Here is an 18,054-nt window from a genome sequence, read left to right as displayed (position 1 = left end):
CTCCTCCCCCTTCCTCTGCCCCTCGGAGGAGCCTGTCCCCGAGCAGCAGCCCCGGACTGGCGGCAGCGGCAGCAGTGGCTGCGGCCCACCCTCTCCTCCCCTCCCCTCCCCTCTCCTCTCTCTCTCTCTCTCTCTCTGGGGCTGCTGCTGCCTTCTCCCCTCCAGGCTCTCTTCTCTCTCCCCTCGCTCTTTTTGCTCATGTGTTGCCACGGCGCACAGCGACACACAAGTAGACCCCGGACCAGGAGGCTGCAAGTAGCCTCCTGGGCTCGGGGGTCTCTCCAGGATACCCCATGCACTCGCATGGGGCTTTCTGGAACTTCCAGGGGCCCCGTGGCCCCCAATTCCCGCAGCCCCATGACGGAGCCGGCAGTCATGTGGGTGGCCAATCCGGCCGCCCAGGGCTACCTTTTGATTGTCTATGGGAAGAGTGGGTGAAGCCACTCTCCCTGCAGACCTGGAAGAAGCTCTTCTCACTGATCGTGAGAAGAGCTTCATGATCTATTAATCATGGTGTTACTCCAAAATGCATTAAGAGGTTGTTGTAGGAGTTAAAATACTAAGACTGGTCAAGAAGGACTTCTTTTAATCACATATTTCATGATTAGCTTTAGAAGACATCCAATAGAAGGAGAACAGTTAACTTACTCTGATGAAGACATTTTTTGGAATGGCTGTATAACTGGGTACTGTAGCATTGTTACTGCATGGACATTTTGTCTTGTCTTTTGTATTCGTATTTATATTTTGAATATGTATTATCCTTCATGTGAATATTTGCTATTGCGTAGTTACTGTATGGAGACTTGGTCTATCATTCATATTTGCATCTACATTTTGAATATATATTATCTATTATGGGAATATTTGGTATTAATACTGATAGATATATCCTTGTTTACATTATAACTCCATTGCTTTTATTACTAGAGTGACCTTTTTTTCTTTTTCTTTTTGGTAGAGTTCAGTCATAGTATTGATCGGTGGATCTGTCTGGTGCTTTTCAGTTTATTCCAGATCGTGGTAGGCACTGTTTTTGACTGAACACCAAATCTGCCACCTTGAATAAAAATCCAAGATGGTGCTACCCTGTATATTTTTCTGGACTATGGAAATATTATGCAACTGGCACTCAGATTTCAGACAGACCAGACAGCTTTTAAGATGGCCTGAAACTGTACACATCATCAGCTTATCAAAAATACAAGCTTTATTCCCTTTGATTAATACTATGACACTACATTAATTGATGCTACAAGTAAAGGTAAAGTTGTGCCATCGAGTCAGTGTCGATTCCTGGCGCTCACAGATCTCTGTGGCTTTCTTTGGTAGAATAGAGGAGGGGTTTCCCATTGCCATCTCCCGCGCAGTATGAGGTGATGCCTTTCAGCATCTTCCTATATCGCTGCTGCCCGATATAGGTGTTTCCCATAGTCTGGGAAACATACCGGGGGGATTTGAACCAGCAACCTCTTGGCCCCTAGGCAAGTTACTTCCCCACTGTGCCATTAGGTGGCTTTTTGAGTTGATGCTACAACAGCTAAAAAAATCAAACATATTAGAAATGTCAGTTTCATTTATTAAGTGTTGAAACAAAAGACAGCTTATTTCCCATTTATTTTCTTAAACAGGTTTCTTAAATGGTTTTTTATTGATTTTAAGGTTTTTTATTGATTTTCACAGCTATTCGTGCAAGGGAAAAAGATTTGTAGGCATGAAGTGCATTGAAAACAAAATGGTCACTCAGCTTATCATTTCTCAGTTCTGTTCTCGCTGCCAGAAAAGGCGGGGGGGGGACACTTGTTCTCCCATTAACTAGCAATAGCTCAGCTCCATAACACTCTGGACATTGGTCATATCTTACTCAGCAATCCAGACTCAATATTAAGACTATTTTCAGACAATATACTGTATAAAATCAATGCAAGTGAACTACACCTACAATAGTTAACTCCCTCACTTCCTGGGTAATTATGGGTCTGATCTTTACGAATCAGTCAATAGAAAAGGATATGAATCTGACAGATGGAAATATAGGTTATTGTCAAGTTGGCAAGAACCACTATTAATTCAATCATATTTGCCAGTGCATATTCTTGTACAGTGATCCCTCGACTTACAAAGTTAATCCGTTCCGAACGCACGTTCGTAGGTCGAAATTTTCGTAAGTCGAAAAGCGCACCCACGGAGGTCTGGAAACATTCGTAAGTCGAGGAAACCGCATCTAAAAATTCCTAAGTCGAGGAAGCCGCATCTAAACCGGCAACGACTTCCGGTCATTTTTGTCGTTCGTAAGTCGAAAACTTCGGATGTCGAGTAGTTCGTAAGTCGAGGGACCACTGTACGTCATCACAGCTTACTGAGAAAGCAGTAGAGTTAGCAGAGGCATAGGCTTTCTAGTTCAAACAAGCTGAGCCAATGCAATTGTATTCGGATATCTTATAAAACAATAGAATCAGTGAACTAGAGAAACTTGGCTACTACTTATCACATTTGCACCCACTCAATACAAGAGCTCAGGGCAGTGTACATGGGGCTATTTCATTTTATCCTCACAACAGCCTTGTGAGGTAGATTAGGCTGAGGTGCTGTGTAGTATGCATAGGGATATCAAGTCAGCTTCTGGGTTGGGTGGGGAGGATTTGAACACATCTTCCTGGTCTAATATATAATGGTGACATGAGAGAGAAAATGACGGGGGGGGCACAGAAATGGCAATGTGCATTCACAGTGGGCAAGCTGTGTCCTATATATTAAATTATGAAACAAAAGTGGGGAGAGGGGGAGGTTAAAACTACTTATCTTATATATGCTTCTCTTCACTCCCCCACCCCCCAATTTTCTGGAGCTGCCCTTGCCAGCATACTAGCTATTACACCATAACAGCACTTCCTTCATCCACCTGGTAGGAAAAGTTTAACCTGCTAAAACAAGTTCTGCAGGTCTTTACTTTAAACTTTAAAAGACACAGGAGCAAGGAAAGTAGAAAAGCTGGCAGCCATAGGCTGAAAGCTGACTTGTAAGATGATGATGGGCATAACCTCTGTATAGATTTCTTCTCTGCAAACTCTATTAATTCCACCGCCACCCCTGTTATTTAACTTGTCTTGTTGCACTTATTCTGGTCCAATAAAAGTCACAGCAGTTAATTAAAAAGGCATGTTGGCTGATTGGATTTCAGGAGATATATCGGCCTTGTGCGAGACTCTGGGGGCTACTCTGGAAGCCCCTGCAGATTCCAGGGGAATTTGCAATGAGCTTTAATTCTAGGCAGATTTTAGCAAGTTTTTGAGTAAACAAAATCCAGGTGGGTGAGAGTTTGATCTCTCTTTGGTTTTACTGGCCTCACGAGAAAGCAGTTGAGCTTAGCCAGTCAGCATATGTGACTTCATTAACCCTGATCAAGTGAGTTAAAAGAAAGCCTTTAAGATTTCTCTTAGCCTGTAAACAGGTGGATCTTTTTGATGGCATCTGGAAATAACGTAGGGAGTAATGGCAGGTAATAGTTGTCCTGGTATGGATTATAGTTATTGTTAAAACATATGAAGAGGAATATGTGGCCAGTGACCCCACAGTCACACTGCTAGGTTTTCTATTAATCACCCCAGCCTGTGAGTGAATTCAGAAACTCCAAAGAGATTAGTTCATTTCTTATTTGGCTGAAAGATTCTTTGCATCTAAAAAAGACTGGTGGAGACATGTGTTTAATTTCATATTAATATATAGATTAATATAGATTAATATATACTGTGCTTTCCCAATTGCAGTCATCCCAAAGCATCTAATCGTAGTCTGGGGATTGGAGACTCCCTTCTCATAGGCTGGCTGGCTGGCTTGCTTGCTTGCTTGTTTGCTTGCTTGCTTATTTATTTATTTATTTATTTTTGATTTGATTTGATTTGATTTGTATACCACCCTTCCAAAATGGCTCAGGGCGGTTTACCTCACTCATTTGCCTCACTCCCTCTACCACAGTATGGTGGGAGGTCAACTGTTTACAGCAGAACTTTTTTAAAATTGATGTTGGGGCTTTGTTGATATTTTAATTGTTTTTAACATAATGTTTTCTCTGGCCAGAGTAAGATATGATGGGGAACAGGAGGCAGAGCAGCCAGAAGTCCCCAAACCTGAACACCTGAATGCAGGAAATCACAGTTTGGACCCTAATGCAACCCGAGAGTTCACTCACCAAACTCCAATTTGAACCCTCGGTTTGATGCAAGGTTCACTGCTCAGGTGTCCAGTTTGCAGCTACCTTTGCTACATCCAAAATAAGTAATGGAGGCAGCCTTTCCTGGGACCAGATTTGAGGGAAGGAAGCTCCTCCTTCTCTCTGTCCTGATTGGCTGCCATTGCTGTCCATCAATCAAAAGAGGAAGCCCAGCAGCCAGTTCTCCCTCTTTTCTACAATCCTGCAGACTGCAGAGAGGAGGCCAGTGTTTACATCTGGACAGATAAGTGGGGAAGGGGTAGAGTGGAGTGGAACCAAGGGTGGAGTAGAGTGGAACCTTTGGTTCAGTGTTATCTCCAAATGTGGCCTCTGAGTGTTCACTGCTTTGGCCATTATGAGGGAAAGCATTTTACAAATGGAATAAATAATAATTCCAACAACCACCCTGCCAAAGGGCATGCTTATCCTAATTAAGGGTGCTTCTAATGCCCAATTTGGAACACTAGTTTTAGGGTTCCTCAACTTTTATACTGGCCTCTGTGCCTTTAAAACTAGGCTTGTGCATTTCGATTCGGGTACAAAACATTTTGTACCCAAAAATGGCAATTTCAGAGGTTTTGTAACCAAAACAAAATCAAGAATTAAAAAACAGAGATTTTTGTTTCCAAATTGAAATGACTATGTTTCGGACAGAATGCTTGTTCTTCGGGAAAGCATTGCAATTGAAATTTACTTCTCTGACTCGCTCCAATACAGCTGAGGCACTGAGTGATTAGCAGAAGATAAGATATGCAAAAACCTTTTGAGCTTGAATGGTTTAGTTAAATATGTGTTGTATTCAGTGTAATTGAAATGCAAACTGACCTTGCAAAGGGATTTGGAAGACAGCATTTTGAGACAGAAATATCCAAATATCTTTGGGAGCTCAATGCAATTCCAAAGCTCTTGCTAAAAGCCCTGGTATAAATTGTGTGGAGAAGCTTTTCGAGAAGCTGGTTAGGAAAGTTCTGAAATTACACAGGTTTTTCTTTCCAAAGGTTTAGAAAGAATCTCTTGACTTGTTCAGGGCTCTTTTGAAGAGCTATTTTGTTTTTCTTCTGATTTTTATGAGTTATAGTAGTGTCTAAGTTTTGTTGCCCAAGTTGAGCAGTCTAATGTAATTTAGGCCACAATGTAATTTGGTGGGACATGATGTCTAAGCCAGGGGTTCACAACTTCTGCCATTGAAGGGAAAGGTCATCCACATGGGACTACAGGAGACAAAAGGAGTGGGGTGGGGAATATCCCTGTCAATTTATTGACATTCCCAGGAATCTTAGTTGCTTCTCTCTTTCTTGTAACCATGATCCATGGTTTTGCACTTTCTTAAATGCAGTGAGGATAAATCTCAACAATTCTGAACAGTAGGCTGATTTGTTTGGGCTACGGCTCACTCCACTTCAGTTAAATGAACATTTGAAGCTGTTCCATAGTACTAAGGCAGGTTTCTATTTATTTATTTATTTATTTATTTATTACATTTTATATCCCACTCTTCCTCCAAGGAGCCCAGAGTGGTGTACTACATGCTTAGGTTTCTCCTCACAACAACCCTGTGAAGTAGGTTAGGCTGAGATAAGTGAATGGCCCAGAGTCACCCAGCTAGTATCATGGCTGAATGGGGATTTGAACTCGGGTCTCCCCAGTCCTAGTCCAGCACTCTGACCACTACACCATGCTGGCTCATTGGTCTATCTTGTTATCTCAAATTACCTGTGGTCACCGTTCCATGAGGAGGGAGTGTTTTTATTGAAAGATTGCTTGCATCCACAAATGGGTTGTGCTGCTGTGCTAGTGCCACAGGGACAGGCTCCCAGCCGCTGCAAAATTCTCAAATAACTGTGCCAAAAAATTAAGTGTCATTGTTGTTCATCATTCTCTTCACTCTTTCAAATTGTTTATATGGGGCTTCAGGGGCAAAACAGTGGGTTGGGTGGCAGTGCCCGAAGGGTGGTGCACCCAGATTACAAATAGGGCAAAGGGCTGATTTCTTAGGAATTTTGAGGTTTACACGTCTTTAAGATTTTCTCCCATAGGGAATAATGGAGGTTTCAGCAGCCCCATAACTCCACCTGGGGGGCACTGGGATGGCCCGAAGCGAGTGGTGGTGTAGTGCACAGAGGGTGCCAACCAACCCCCTGGATTGCTATCCCATTGAGGTACTGGGCTTTGTTGTTTCTGAGGTGTTGAGTTTAGATTCTCTGGTAGCAAATGAGATTTTTAATGAAAAACCATGAATAGACTCTCATATGCTACCAAAGAATCTACTCTTAGAACAACAAAACCCTGTACTTCATGGGTTGGCAACCCATGTGGGTGGTTGGCACCCTATGTGCACTACACCGCCACTTGCTCTGGGCCACCCCAGTGCCCCTCAAGTGGAGTTATGGGACTGCAGAAACCTCCATTATACCCTACAAGGAAAATCTGAAAGATGCGTAATTTCATTAATTCTTTAAAAATCAGCCCTTTGCCAAATTCTTCTGAAAAAATTGTGGTAGCTTCCTTGTATCAACTGGGCACTACCACCAACCATACTCCACTCTGGGCCACCCCTTCCCCCCTCCCCATGTGAAACTATACTTTTCCTGAAACCTCCATCATACTCTATGGGGGAAATCTGAAAGATGCGCACACTTCAAAAATTAAGCAAAAATCAGCAGTTTGCCCAATTCCTTTGAAACTTTTGTGGTAGCTTCCACTCATTGGGCACTATAACCCCCACCCACTCTTTTGACCATGTGACCCATTTTTAAATCTGAATTAATTCAGATTCGGATTCGGATTAATTCGGATACAAAACAAAACGGGTGATTCGGAAGGCTTAATTTTGGACAAAATACAAAATGGGTTTGATTCAGATTTGGTACAAATCGAAATAGAAAAAATACAAAATGTGCAACCCTATTTAAAACCAATTTGCCAGACTGGTAGGAGATGAAACTTTTCCCATTGTTTATTTCAGTGTCACAAAAAGCTTCACCTCCTGCAGATCTATATGTTTCAAGTGGCAGCCTCAGTTGATTTATCAACAGTTTCAACCTTTGAAACCATTTCAACCATTTCAAACATAATGAGCATTTCACAATGTGTAGATTGTCTGTCTAGTACAAATGTAACCAATACATTAAGCAAATCAAGAAAGGCTGCACTGATTCTACAAGAATAAAGACATCTCCCCTTATTAGATCTGATTTGTGTGGGACCAGTGGAGAACTTTTTGTCACCAACAATTTATCTATCTCTGGCATCTATGTTTCTGTATTTATGGTATCTATTTACTGGTTTGAGATTTTTCCCCACTGGGCACCATACCAATAGTCTGCAATGTATAAAAAGAAATTGACATAAACAAGGTAGAATATGCTACCAAAACATGATACCAAAACAACCATTTCAGGATGTTTGCCCTGGTATATATATCTCCAAGTCCAGAATCTCACTTCCTTATACCAAATTAAAACTTGTTTTTTCTGGCCCCTTATTAAATTCAAAAACTTGATAGTTTGTAGACAGATTGGAAGTAATGGCATAATTTCACTGCTTTATTTGATGGCCAAAGCGGACCACGGAAATAAACATCGCGGTATGTGGAAAATATGAGCTAAGGATATGGGGGTTATTAATGATACAGTTATGTGGCAGAAGAGTTTATAATCAGCCTTTTATTGTTGAATATAAGGCAAACAGCCTTTAAAATTTTGGTGTGCTGGTATTTGTGCCTCTTTCAGTTTAAGTCTTGTGACCAAAGATCATTCTAGACACTGTTGAACAGTGAAACAAGGAAATTGGTTCATAGTTTCATTGTTGACAGGCTTGTACCAGAAAGAGCAGTGTGTGACAGAGATCATAAGACATGTTAAAGCTATAATAGAGTATGCTATTTCATCTCTCCCAGTACTAATTCAACTGGGCTACATGGAACAAGAGAAAAGGTCAACTCTTAGAAAGGAGTTGATAGCTGTTCTCTTCTCAGCAGCTAAGTTTCTAATGGCTGCAAGCAAGGTGGAAACCAAGAGTTTTCAGCAGTCAAAGGATGATACAATAAGGAATGAAAAAACCTAAGAGATAGAACTTCATCTCAAATCTTGGCCACTTCAAATCTTACCAGATATCTTTTGGGAACAATGGTTTCCCTTCCTTACTTGTTTAGATAAGGCAAAACCCTTGTGTGAATGTCCACTGTGACTTAGATCCATTTCATTATTTTAGTTATTTACAACTAATATGCCTACTGTGAAGTAAACAAAAACATCTTGCTTCCCTTGATATTTCACATACACACACACACTCTCTCTCTCTCTCTCACACAGATTATCTTGTCTGTGAGCTTACCTGAAGTATGCACTAATTAGTGCTTTATCACTTTTATGACTGATTTCTAGTTTATTAATGGCATATCAAAAGAAAACTTGGGGGGGGGAGATAATAAAACAGCCATATCCCCTAAGTTCTACAATCAAGAAGATTTCAACCAAATAAAGCTGAAACAGGGGTTCTTAAGCTTGGATCCCCAGATGATGTGGGGGATCCATCCCCTTAGCTCCCATCACCCACTTTGGCCATTGTGGCTTGGGATGATGGGAGTTATAGTCCAATAACATCTGGGGAGCTAAGCTTAAGAACTGCTGAGCTAAAATTGGTTCATATTCATAAATGATATGGATATTTGTTGAACTTCTATATGCGCATTTACATCAGTTATGAATTGTTTGGTATTTCACTAACTAAACTTAATTATTTCTGAATTTGGTGGGTTTAAAAAAAAACCGTGGAAGATTGCATACAATATGAATTTGAAATTTGTTTTCCACTGTACATTTTGCTCTATTTAAATCTTAAATTCAAATACTATTTCACTTGTCAAACTACTTGTTACAGAAAGTGCATCATTAGAGCTGAAATACTTGTATTTTTCCAAAGAAAAATGGATTTGCAACAAAACATTGTCATATCCCTGGTGTGAAAAAATTTGCGAATGTTACAAGTTTGCGACACTGCATATGTGTACATACAAGGATCCACAGAGTGCAGATTCTATGCACAACCTCCCGCTTTGCTGCTCAGGAGAGGCAGGGGGTTAACTTTAAGCTTAAATGTCTCAAACCCTTTCCCCCTCAGAAACCCAAAGCTGTGAACTGGCTAATGAAAACACAAAATTACTTATCACCTTATTGCCCCAGAAGCAGAAGGGGTTGTGATTGTCTTGAGAGAGTATTCTGCAAGCTGAGGAGCATCTGCCCTATTCCCTGGGGCCGAGCAGCAAACTATGCTGCACTACCAGGTCTGCTCCAGGGTGACCAGAGTGGCTCAGGTGTGAAGACTCCAGGATGGCATGGGTGAGGTGTGGTCAGTTAGTGGGACAATAGCCACAGCTGGAACTGAGGAGTGGCTGTGGAGGCAAGTCTTTAGGCTGAAGTGCAAGGAGGTAGAAACAAGGCTGCCTGGAACACCGTGAGGCTATTCCCATGATCACTGGGAAGCGGGCTAAGGGAGCTTAGCCCACTTCCCAATGATCCTGGGAACCACCGGGCTCGCAGGCGAGCCCGGTTCTCCCAAGGCAGCTAGCCTGCCTAATTCTCCCTCCCCTTAAATGAGGTTAATGGAGCGAGCGCTCTGTTAACCTCATCTTTTTGCTCGTGTGTTGCCATGGCGCACAGCGACACATGAGTAGACCCCCAGCCAGGAGGCTGCAGCCAGCCTTCTGGGCTCGGGGGTCTCTCCAGGATGCCTTGCACACTCGTGCAGGGCATCCTGGGGCTTCCGGGGACCACGCGGCCCCCGATCTCTGTCGGCTCCATGACGAAGCCAGCAGTCATGTGGGTGGCCAATCTGGCCATCCAGGGCTGCACTTTGATCGTCTACACGGAGAGCGGGCTAAGCCTGCTCTCACTGCAGGCCCGGCAGAAGCTCTTTTCACAGATCGTGGGAAGAGCTTGAGTATCTGGATGAACAGAGTTGCAAGGTACAAGGCTTGGAACTAGCGAGCCTGCAAGAAACAGGGTCTGACACCAGCTAGACTGTTAGGACAAGATCTGAAATAAGGAGGCTTGCACTAAGAGAATACACCATGCTGAGCTGTGGAATCAACAACCGGTCTGAGCAGGAGCTGAGCTTAAACTATATCCAGCAGGCCCCCACCCTCCTTTTGGATCCTCAGGGCTCCATCCTTAGGCTCCAATTCTGCTTTCTCCTCTTGAGGAGGCCTTTATAGACTGAGCTGCCAGACATGCACTCTTGCGTCTCCATCTGAGCTTGGTGCTGCAGTCTCTTCCTGGGCCCTGGTGGAGATGAGGGTGGGTCTCCTGAGGGGGAGTTTCAAGGCCTGTGTCTCCCCTGTACCCCCTGAAGCAAAATGGAGGGCAGGATCCAACTGCAACAACTCTGCCAATTTGAGTTCAGTGGCAGTGGTTTTGGGGGGGTTCATCTGCAATGGTCTCTAGGGGATCCACAGCAGTGGCTTCTTGCCAGGCGGGGGCCTCCTGCTTGTCAGAGATGGTTCCAGGGGCAGGCCCTGCATGGCGATGACCACTCTCGCAAGCTCTAGTCCAAATGTTCATCCTCCAAGGAAACCCCAGAATTCTCAAGGGGAACCCTGACAATGTCCCTTTCCTTTTGTTCAAGCCCTCCTTCCCCCCTTCTCACCACTGAGTTCCATTAGCTCTGCCCATCTGGTTGTCAAGTGCCCTCTGAGTCTGAGCATCCTGCTTCACCGAGTGTGGGGTTTTTGGGGGTCCCTGTAGGTCTTTTCTCTTCATGTTTTTGTAAAATGTATGTATCCGGTTGCCCTGAGTAACACAGGTGTGCCAGTTATATGTCCATCATAAGGGTCATAATATTTTCAGCTCTTTTGGAAATAGCTATAAGACAGAAGCTCTGGAAAGCCCACAATCCAGAGCAAAGAGTTAAAGCCCCCCCTCCATGCTTTGGCTCTCCATAGTTCTGGTTGGGGGTGGGGGGTGAACCAAACATGCCATCTCTCATGATGTGCTTAATAATGCGCAGATTGACCCTTAGCCACTTCAGTTCAAATGCAACTGAATTGATGAACATTAACGTTAAGAAAATATCCTTAATCAAGATGTAACATATTTTGTGGAATGAGGATACAAAAAATTTTGATATGCAAAATCTTAAGAAAATTCCAAACATTTTGACCAACATCAAAGCTTCTTCCCACTCCCCCCGCCCCCCAATTCATGCATCACATTCTACAAAAAGGCATCTTTAATTCAAAATACTGCCTTTGCAACTGTGGGAGAATTTCATTCTCTGTTATAATCTGACCATGTTTCCCCATTCAAAGTCACTCTTCCAAATGTTTCATTGGGTATTTTCCCCAAACATCTGTAATAGCATCTCCCACATTAATCTATAAAGTGCATTCAATGTAAAATAGTAACAAATATCGTGAAGAATTAAAAATACATAGAAAACGGAATGATCTGTCTGGGAACAGGGAAATGCTGAAAGATGACGCTACCTCTACTGAGCCAGATGGTTGGTCCATTTAACCCAATATTGTTGATTCTGACTGACAGTGGCTCTCCAGGGTCTCACACAGAGGTCTCTTTCAGCACCTGCTACCCGATTGTTTTAACTGGGGAGGCCAGAGACTGAATCTTGGGCCTTCTGCATGCAAAGCATATTTTCTACCACTGGGTAATAGGCTCTCTCCTGTGTTTGGCAGTTGAGACGACCAAGAGGAGTTGCTTTCCACAGAGCAACATAAAGGGACTACTTTCTTTTAGTCTATGGAGATTTCTAGGCGAGACGAAAAAATTTTGCACCAGTGGACTGCTTTCCAAATGGACAGTCTTTTGTGAATGAATGCTTGTATGCATGCCAACCATTGCCATTAATGAACAACTGAAGGAGAATTTAGTGTTCAGTGCCTAGAAATGACATAGCATTCATACACAATTCATTTCACTTTCTTTTTTTTAATGTCCCTTGCTAACTCAGCAAAGAGGCATCTTTTTTAAAATGATGATTTTCCTTATTGAGCAGGGGGAGAGCAACTGGCCTTATCCATCCCCAGCACAGCATCTCTCCAGTGGCTCTTGCTGGTATCTATTTTATCTTTCTTTTTAGATTGTGAGTGCTTTAAGGATAGGGATTGATCTTTATTTATTTATTTCTCTATGTAAACCACTTTGGGAATGTCTGTTGAAAAGCAATAAGAAATGAATATTAGTTAAATAAATAAATAAATAAATAAATAAATAAATAGCAGGAAAAAATGAACTGTAAATGTCACCATGCTTTATTTTCTTCTTACAAGCAACCCTAACTCTCTCCAGATCTTCCCAAATTGCATTCCTGATAACAGACACACTGGACATAGCCAGGTTTGTATGAAGACTGGGTATCATGCAGATGAGTAATTTAGAAACAGTCATGCATGTCGACACAAATTGGGGCTGCAGGAAGGAATGCTGCAGGCCCCCATGACTGTTTCTAACATGAGTGCCAGTGGGGGGGAAGCAGCAGGGCGGGGGTGAGCAGGTGAGGAGCCCCTTACCTGTTTTTTAAAGGTGCCCTTCCCCGCCCCACAAGGGAATGAATGAACAGCTTGTGCATATCCCTAATTGATGGCACTATATAAATATTATGATTAAGGAAGTATAGCTTTTGTGAGACTCTGCTAAGGTACTTGTTGGAAATTACTCATCTGCTCCCTGGCCATGTGCTCGCTGATACTGATCAGGGCTGCAAGAAGGAACACTGCAGACCTACGCAGCTGTTTCTAAAATGAGCGCTGGCAGGGGGGAAGTGGCGGGGAGGAGCAAGCAGGTAAGGAGCTCCTTACCTGTTTTTTTTTAATACACACACACACACACGTGCGCTGCCCATCAAACTGGCTCAAACGCAGCCGTAACGATCAAGCCCTGATCAGTCCTCCTCTCCCCTAAAGAGTGAACCGAAAGTGAATCCTGTCCTGACTGACAGGCGGGTGACCTCCAGGGCTCAACCATTCAGCCACCAGGTGGGTTGAACCTAGAGGGCCATGAGGCAGGGAGAGAGGGGTTTCTTTATTCAGTTGAAGCTTAGCTAGGCTGCGCTTACAGCAGGGCATGTGGTCAGGGAAATGGCTGCAGAAAGGAGGACTGCAATTATTGGAAGCAAAGACTGCAGGGGCTTGAATTCTCTCCTGGAGTTAGGGCTGAGTTCAAGAGGGAAGGAAGCCAGGGCTTTTGGATTCTGGAATGTAGCCTAGGGAACAATTTGTTAGTCAGTTTGGGTTAGACTCTTGTTTTCCTTTTGTGTGCTCTGTATATCCTTGCAACTGGTCTAGGACTGTGTGCCTGTAATGTAACTAAGCTAAGAAACAATAGCCTGTGCCCATACATCCAGGGCTCTGCAAAAGTCTCTGTAAATTTTTAAGGGTGCTTTTGTATTTTCTTACATCCATTTTCTTTGCAACTGGGTAACCATGATTTTTAAAGTGTGCCACTCCAATATCAGCTGGAGTGTTTTTTTGGAAGGAACCTTGTAACCTAATGAGTATTTTAACCTGTAACTAAAAGCTGAGAGAGCCTCAGATGGAAGCTGTCTGTAGTATTTTGAATAAAGTTTTGTGTGTTCTTTACAATTTTAAACAGCCTCTTTAAGCGGATTTTTAACTCAGGAAACGGGGGCTGGAAAAGGGTTTACTCCGGTTTACTCATTAGGGGTGTGCATTTTGGAATTTTCTTGTTTCGATTTGTATCCAAATTGAAACACCTCCATTTTGTTTTGTACCCAAATTTTCTGAATCCGAATCAGCCCTGTTTTGTTTTTTAACCGAATTTTCCAAATCCGAATCTGAATCGATTTGGATTTTTAAAAAGGGTCCCAGGGCAAAAAGAGTGGGTGGTGGTGGTAGTGTCCAATGGATGGAAGCTACCACCCAAATTTCAAAGGAATTAGGCAAAGGGCTAATTTTTTTTGTGAATTTTTAAAGTTTACACATCTTTAAGAATTTTCCCATAGGGAATAATGGGGATTCCAGCAAATGTATTGCTTCAAATCAAGGGGAAAGGCATGACCCAGAGTGGAGTGTGGTGGGTGGTAGTGCCCAATGGGGGCAAGTAAACTTCCAGAATTATCTCAAAAGAATTAGGAACATAGGAAACTGCCATATACTGAGTCAGACCATTGGTCTATCTAGCTCAGTATTGTCTTCACAGACTGGCAGCGTCTTCTCCAAGGTTGCAGGAAGGAATCTCTCTCAGCCCTATCTTGGAGAAGCCAGGGAGGGAACTTGAAACATTCTGCTCTTCCCAGAGTGGCTTCATACCCTGAGGGGAATATCTTGCAGTGCTCATACATCAAGTCTCCCATTCACATGCAACCAGGGCAGATCCTGCTTAGCTAGGGAGACAAGTCATGCTCAGCCACAAGACCAGTTCTCCTCTCCATTGGGCAAAGGGCTGATCTTTTGTGAATTGTTGAAGTTTACGTGTCTTTTAAGATTTCTCCCATAGGGAATAATGGAGGTTTCAGCAGCCCCATAATTCCACTTGGAGGGCACTGGGGTTTCCCAGAGCGAGGGGTTGTGTAGTGCACATAGGGTGCCAACCACCTCCATACACACAAGCCCTTGGGGTATTGGGTTTTTGTTTCTGAGGTGTTCATTGTAGATTCTCTGGTAGCATATGAGATTTTCAGTGAAAAACAAGAATCCACTCTCATATGCTACCAGTCAGAGAATCTACACTCAGAACACCTCAGAAACAACAGAACCCAGCACCCCATGGGTTAGCAACCCTTCCCCTGGCCAATGTGGGGTCAGTAAAGAGTGGCAAGAAGCAAAAGAGCCAATGCGGAACAAGGAGGGAATTGTCAGTAGGTCAGCCCATGATTTAGGTCACCGATCAGAAGGCTGGAAGGGTGGGAAATTCAAAGAGATGTCAAACACAAAATGGAGACTGACTCAGCGATCACTACAAAATGGAGGTCCGAAACAACAAAACGTTTTGTAGCCGAAACGGGCGTTTTGTTTTGTATACAAAACTTTTGGATCTGGAAAATGGGTGTTTTGTTTTGTCTACAAAACACCTGAAACAGGCTGTTTTGGGTACAAAACATTTTGTATCTGAAACGTTTCGCACATCCCTATTACTCATGCCTCAATTTGATCATTCAGCTACAAGTTTTCTCACCATGTGTAAGCTTGCACGTGGAAGGTTTTTGTACTTTTCCAATAGTAAGAGAAAGAGAGCTTCCCGGGAAATTCACCCAAGCCAGGGTGGGGGCGGGGAGATAAACCCTGTTGATAAGTGGGTGTGGTAGCAGCGAATTATCTACCCGGAAAGTTTTGGTGAGCAGCCTTTGTTCAGAAAGCATGGGGATATTTCACATTGTGCTAACCCTCACTTGGGCCTGCTCTGAGACAAAGGCTGGGTAAAATCCATTACAGCAGCATTTGAACAGATTCGGCACCTCCAGAAAGGGAGCACCAAACCTGTTCATGCACATCCCTACCATCAATGTATACTGGGGCCTTAAGGAGTAACATAACCAAAAGAAAACAAAAATATGTCCCTGTCCTGAGGAGCTTACAGTTTGCTTTGATAATGAGCAAAGCAAAAAAGGAAAAAACGAGAGACAGACAAGAAGAGAGCAGAGGATGGATACAAACAGGTGTGGTTACGTAAACTTAAGCTTTGTTTCCATTAATGGTAAAAACTAAGGTGGTTAAGACAAAGGCTTTATGGAAAGAGTGAGCTATGAGTGGGGATTTGAAACGAAGAAGATAAAGAGCAGTGCTGGTTGGGGTGTACATGAAGTGTTATATCTCAAACCGGTCTGCCATGAACCAGGCTGGTTTGACAGTTCGATTGTGAACCAGACCAGCCTCCAGGAGAGGCAAGCTGGTCTACAGTCGAACCGAACCTAGCCCGGTCTGCAGCAGACTGGTCTGAACCACATTGGGGAAGTATTTTTAGCTTAAAGGAGAAGGTGCCAAAAACTGTGAACCGGTTCGGCGGTTCAAGGGGCTATGCTTGTAAAGGGGAATCCAGTGAGGATTCCCCTTTCAAGCAAAGGGGAACCTGGCTTAAAAAGGTTTCTAAAGGGCAGCTGGGGAGGGGCGGTGAGAAAGCACCTTTAAAAGTGAACTGAACCTCCTCTGTGGAGGGCCACCCTACCACCCCTTAGAAGTCTTTTAAAGGCAGGATTCCCCTTTGCTTGTAGAGGAGAATCCTCACCGGATTTCCCTTTACAAGCATAGCCCCTTGAACCGCAAACTGGTTTGACAGAATGGAACAGCCAGTCGATTTGACCAAAACAGTTTGCAAACCAGCGGTTCAGTTCAAATTCAAACCGAACAGCTAAAATCGGTCCGTTCACACCTCTGGTGCTGGTGTAACCCTATGTGTGTGTAGCCCTCTACTGGATAGGAGTGTATCTGAATCGTTTTTTAAGCCCTGATGGGTTGCTGTAGGAGATAGCGCAAGACAGAATTTTGAGGAGGAACTCTGTGAAGAAGAGGAAATCTTGAGAACAAATTAGAGCTTGAAGAAAAAGAGTCTGAGAAAAGAAGAGAGAGAGAGAGAGAGAGAGAGAGAGAGAACAAACACTGAACTACTTAAAAGGAGAACAGAACAGCAGCTTTCTGATCCTGAGCAGCATTCATTCAGTCACAGCATCTGCAGCATGAGCCAGGGAGACTGGAGCAAATGCACAGAAGCTTCAGAAGCTGCTGCTTCACCCATTTGTCGGATTACAAAAGTTGTGAGACTCCTGTTTTTGTTTTGCTTGCTTCTACCTTTGTGAATGGCCTGGGTTCTGTGAACCCATCCGCTCAATTATAGCTACACCCCTGAGGACAGGGCTAGCCCAGGTAGGGCTGGTCAACTGGGACTCTGGGGTCACTTCCGATTCCACCGCTCCTCCCCTGGTAGCCCTAATCAGCTCCACAGGTTTAGAGTGAGGTAAGAGGACAAGCACATGCCTCCTAGCTCACTCTCTGCTCCTCTGGGATTCCGCGCTGCCAGCAGCTGCTCTTGGGACACAGGCAGCCATCTTAATAATAGAGCCAGGAGGAAGGAGCAGCCAGGCAGTGAGGAACTTTCCAATGCACCATGCTGCTCATGCGATGCCTTGTGGGATGCCTGCCGGCCCCAGCCTGCTTTTCTTCCCCCACCCCCCGATTGCCACTGGGCTCGCCACTGAGCTGCTTATGTGGACATGTGGGTGGCGGAGCCCTTTTGGGCAAATGGTCATCTGGGAGTAGGCAGGTAGCCCATCCCCTTGTGGTTGTGTGCTCAAAGTCTTTGAAGAGAGCAAGATACTTTGAAGGATGGGTCAAGTACGTTAATTATACCTATTCATGCAAGGTATAATGGGAAATAAGTGCACAAAGATAGGTTGTGGCAAGGTAATAGGAAGATTTTGAGAGAGGCTTATTTAGCCCAAGTGACAAGGGAGAAGGCAGAGTCTCACTGGATCAGACAAACATCACAGAATCAGAGTTAGAGGGGGCTAAGCCATCTAGTCCAGCTCCCTACTTGACTGTTTCAGAGCTTCTCACAAGATGGCTGTCCGGACTCTGCTTGAAGGCCTCTAGTGAGGCAGAAGCTCATTTAGTCTAGTATCCCGTTTTCCACAGAGAACACCCAGATGCCTCCAGGAGATCCACATGCAAGGCAGGAAGACAATAGCCCGCTGCTTTGCTCCAGCAACTTCAGTTCAGAAGTGTATCGGCTCTGAACCGGGAGATTTCACAGAGCCATCATGAATTATTTTTCTCACAGGAAGAATGTACTCCCTACCTAGTTGTAAGGCACAGACCCTGCAGTGAGATCTCACCCACAGAGATGCAGGACAGAGCACACAGAACAGTACATGATCTGCAG

At 43.9% G+C, this 18,054-nt stretch overlaps 1 protein-coding gene across 9 annotated transcripts in view; it reads right to left on the bottom strand.

Annotated features, from left to right (window-relative positions):
• KALRN (kalirin RhoGEF kinase) overlaps positions 1 to 18,054 on the bottom strand; it is a 920,107-nt gene that overhangs the window by 529,007 nt on the left and 373,046 nt on the right. The window lies entirely within an intron of this gene.

Source organism: Hemicordylus capensis, chromosome 1 (assembly GCF_027244095.1).
Source record: "Hemicordylus capensis ecotype Gifberg chromosome 1, rHemCap1.1.pri, whole genome shotgun sequence".
NCBI classification, from domain to species: domain Eukaryota; kingdom Metazoa; phylum Chordata; class Lepidosauria; order Squamata; family Cordylidae; genus Hemicordylus; species Hemicordylus capensis.
The sequence above is the reverse complement of the archived record's forward strand: the minus strand, read 5'-3'. Positions and strand labels throughout refer to the sequence as shown.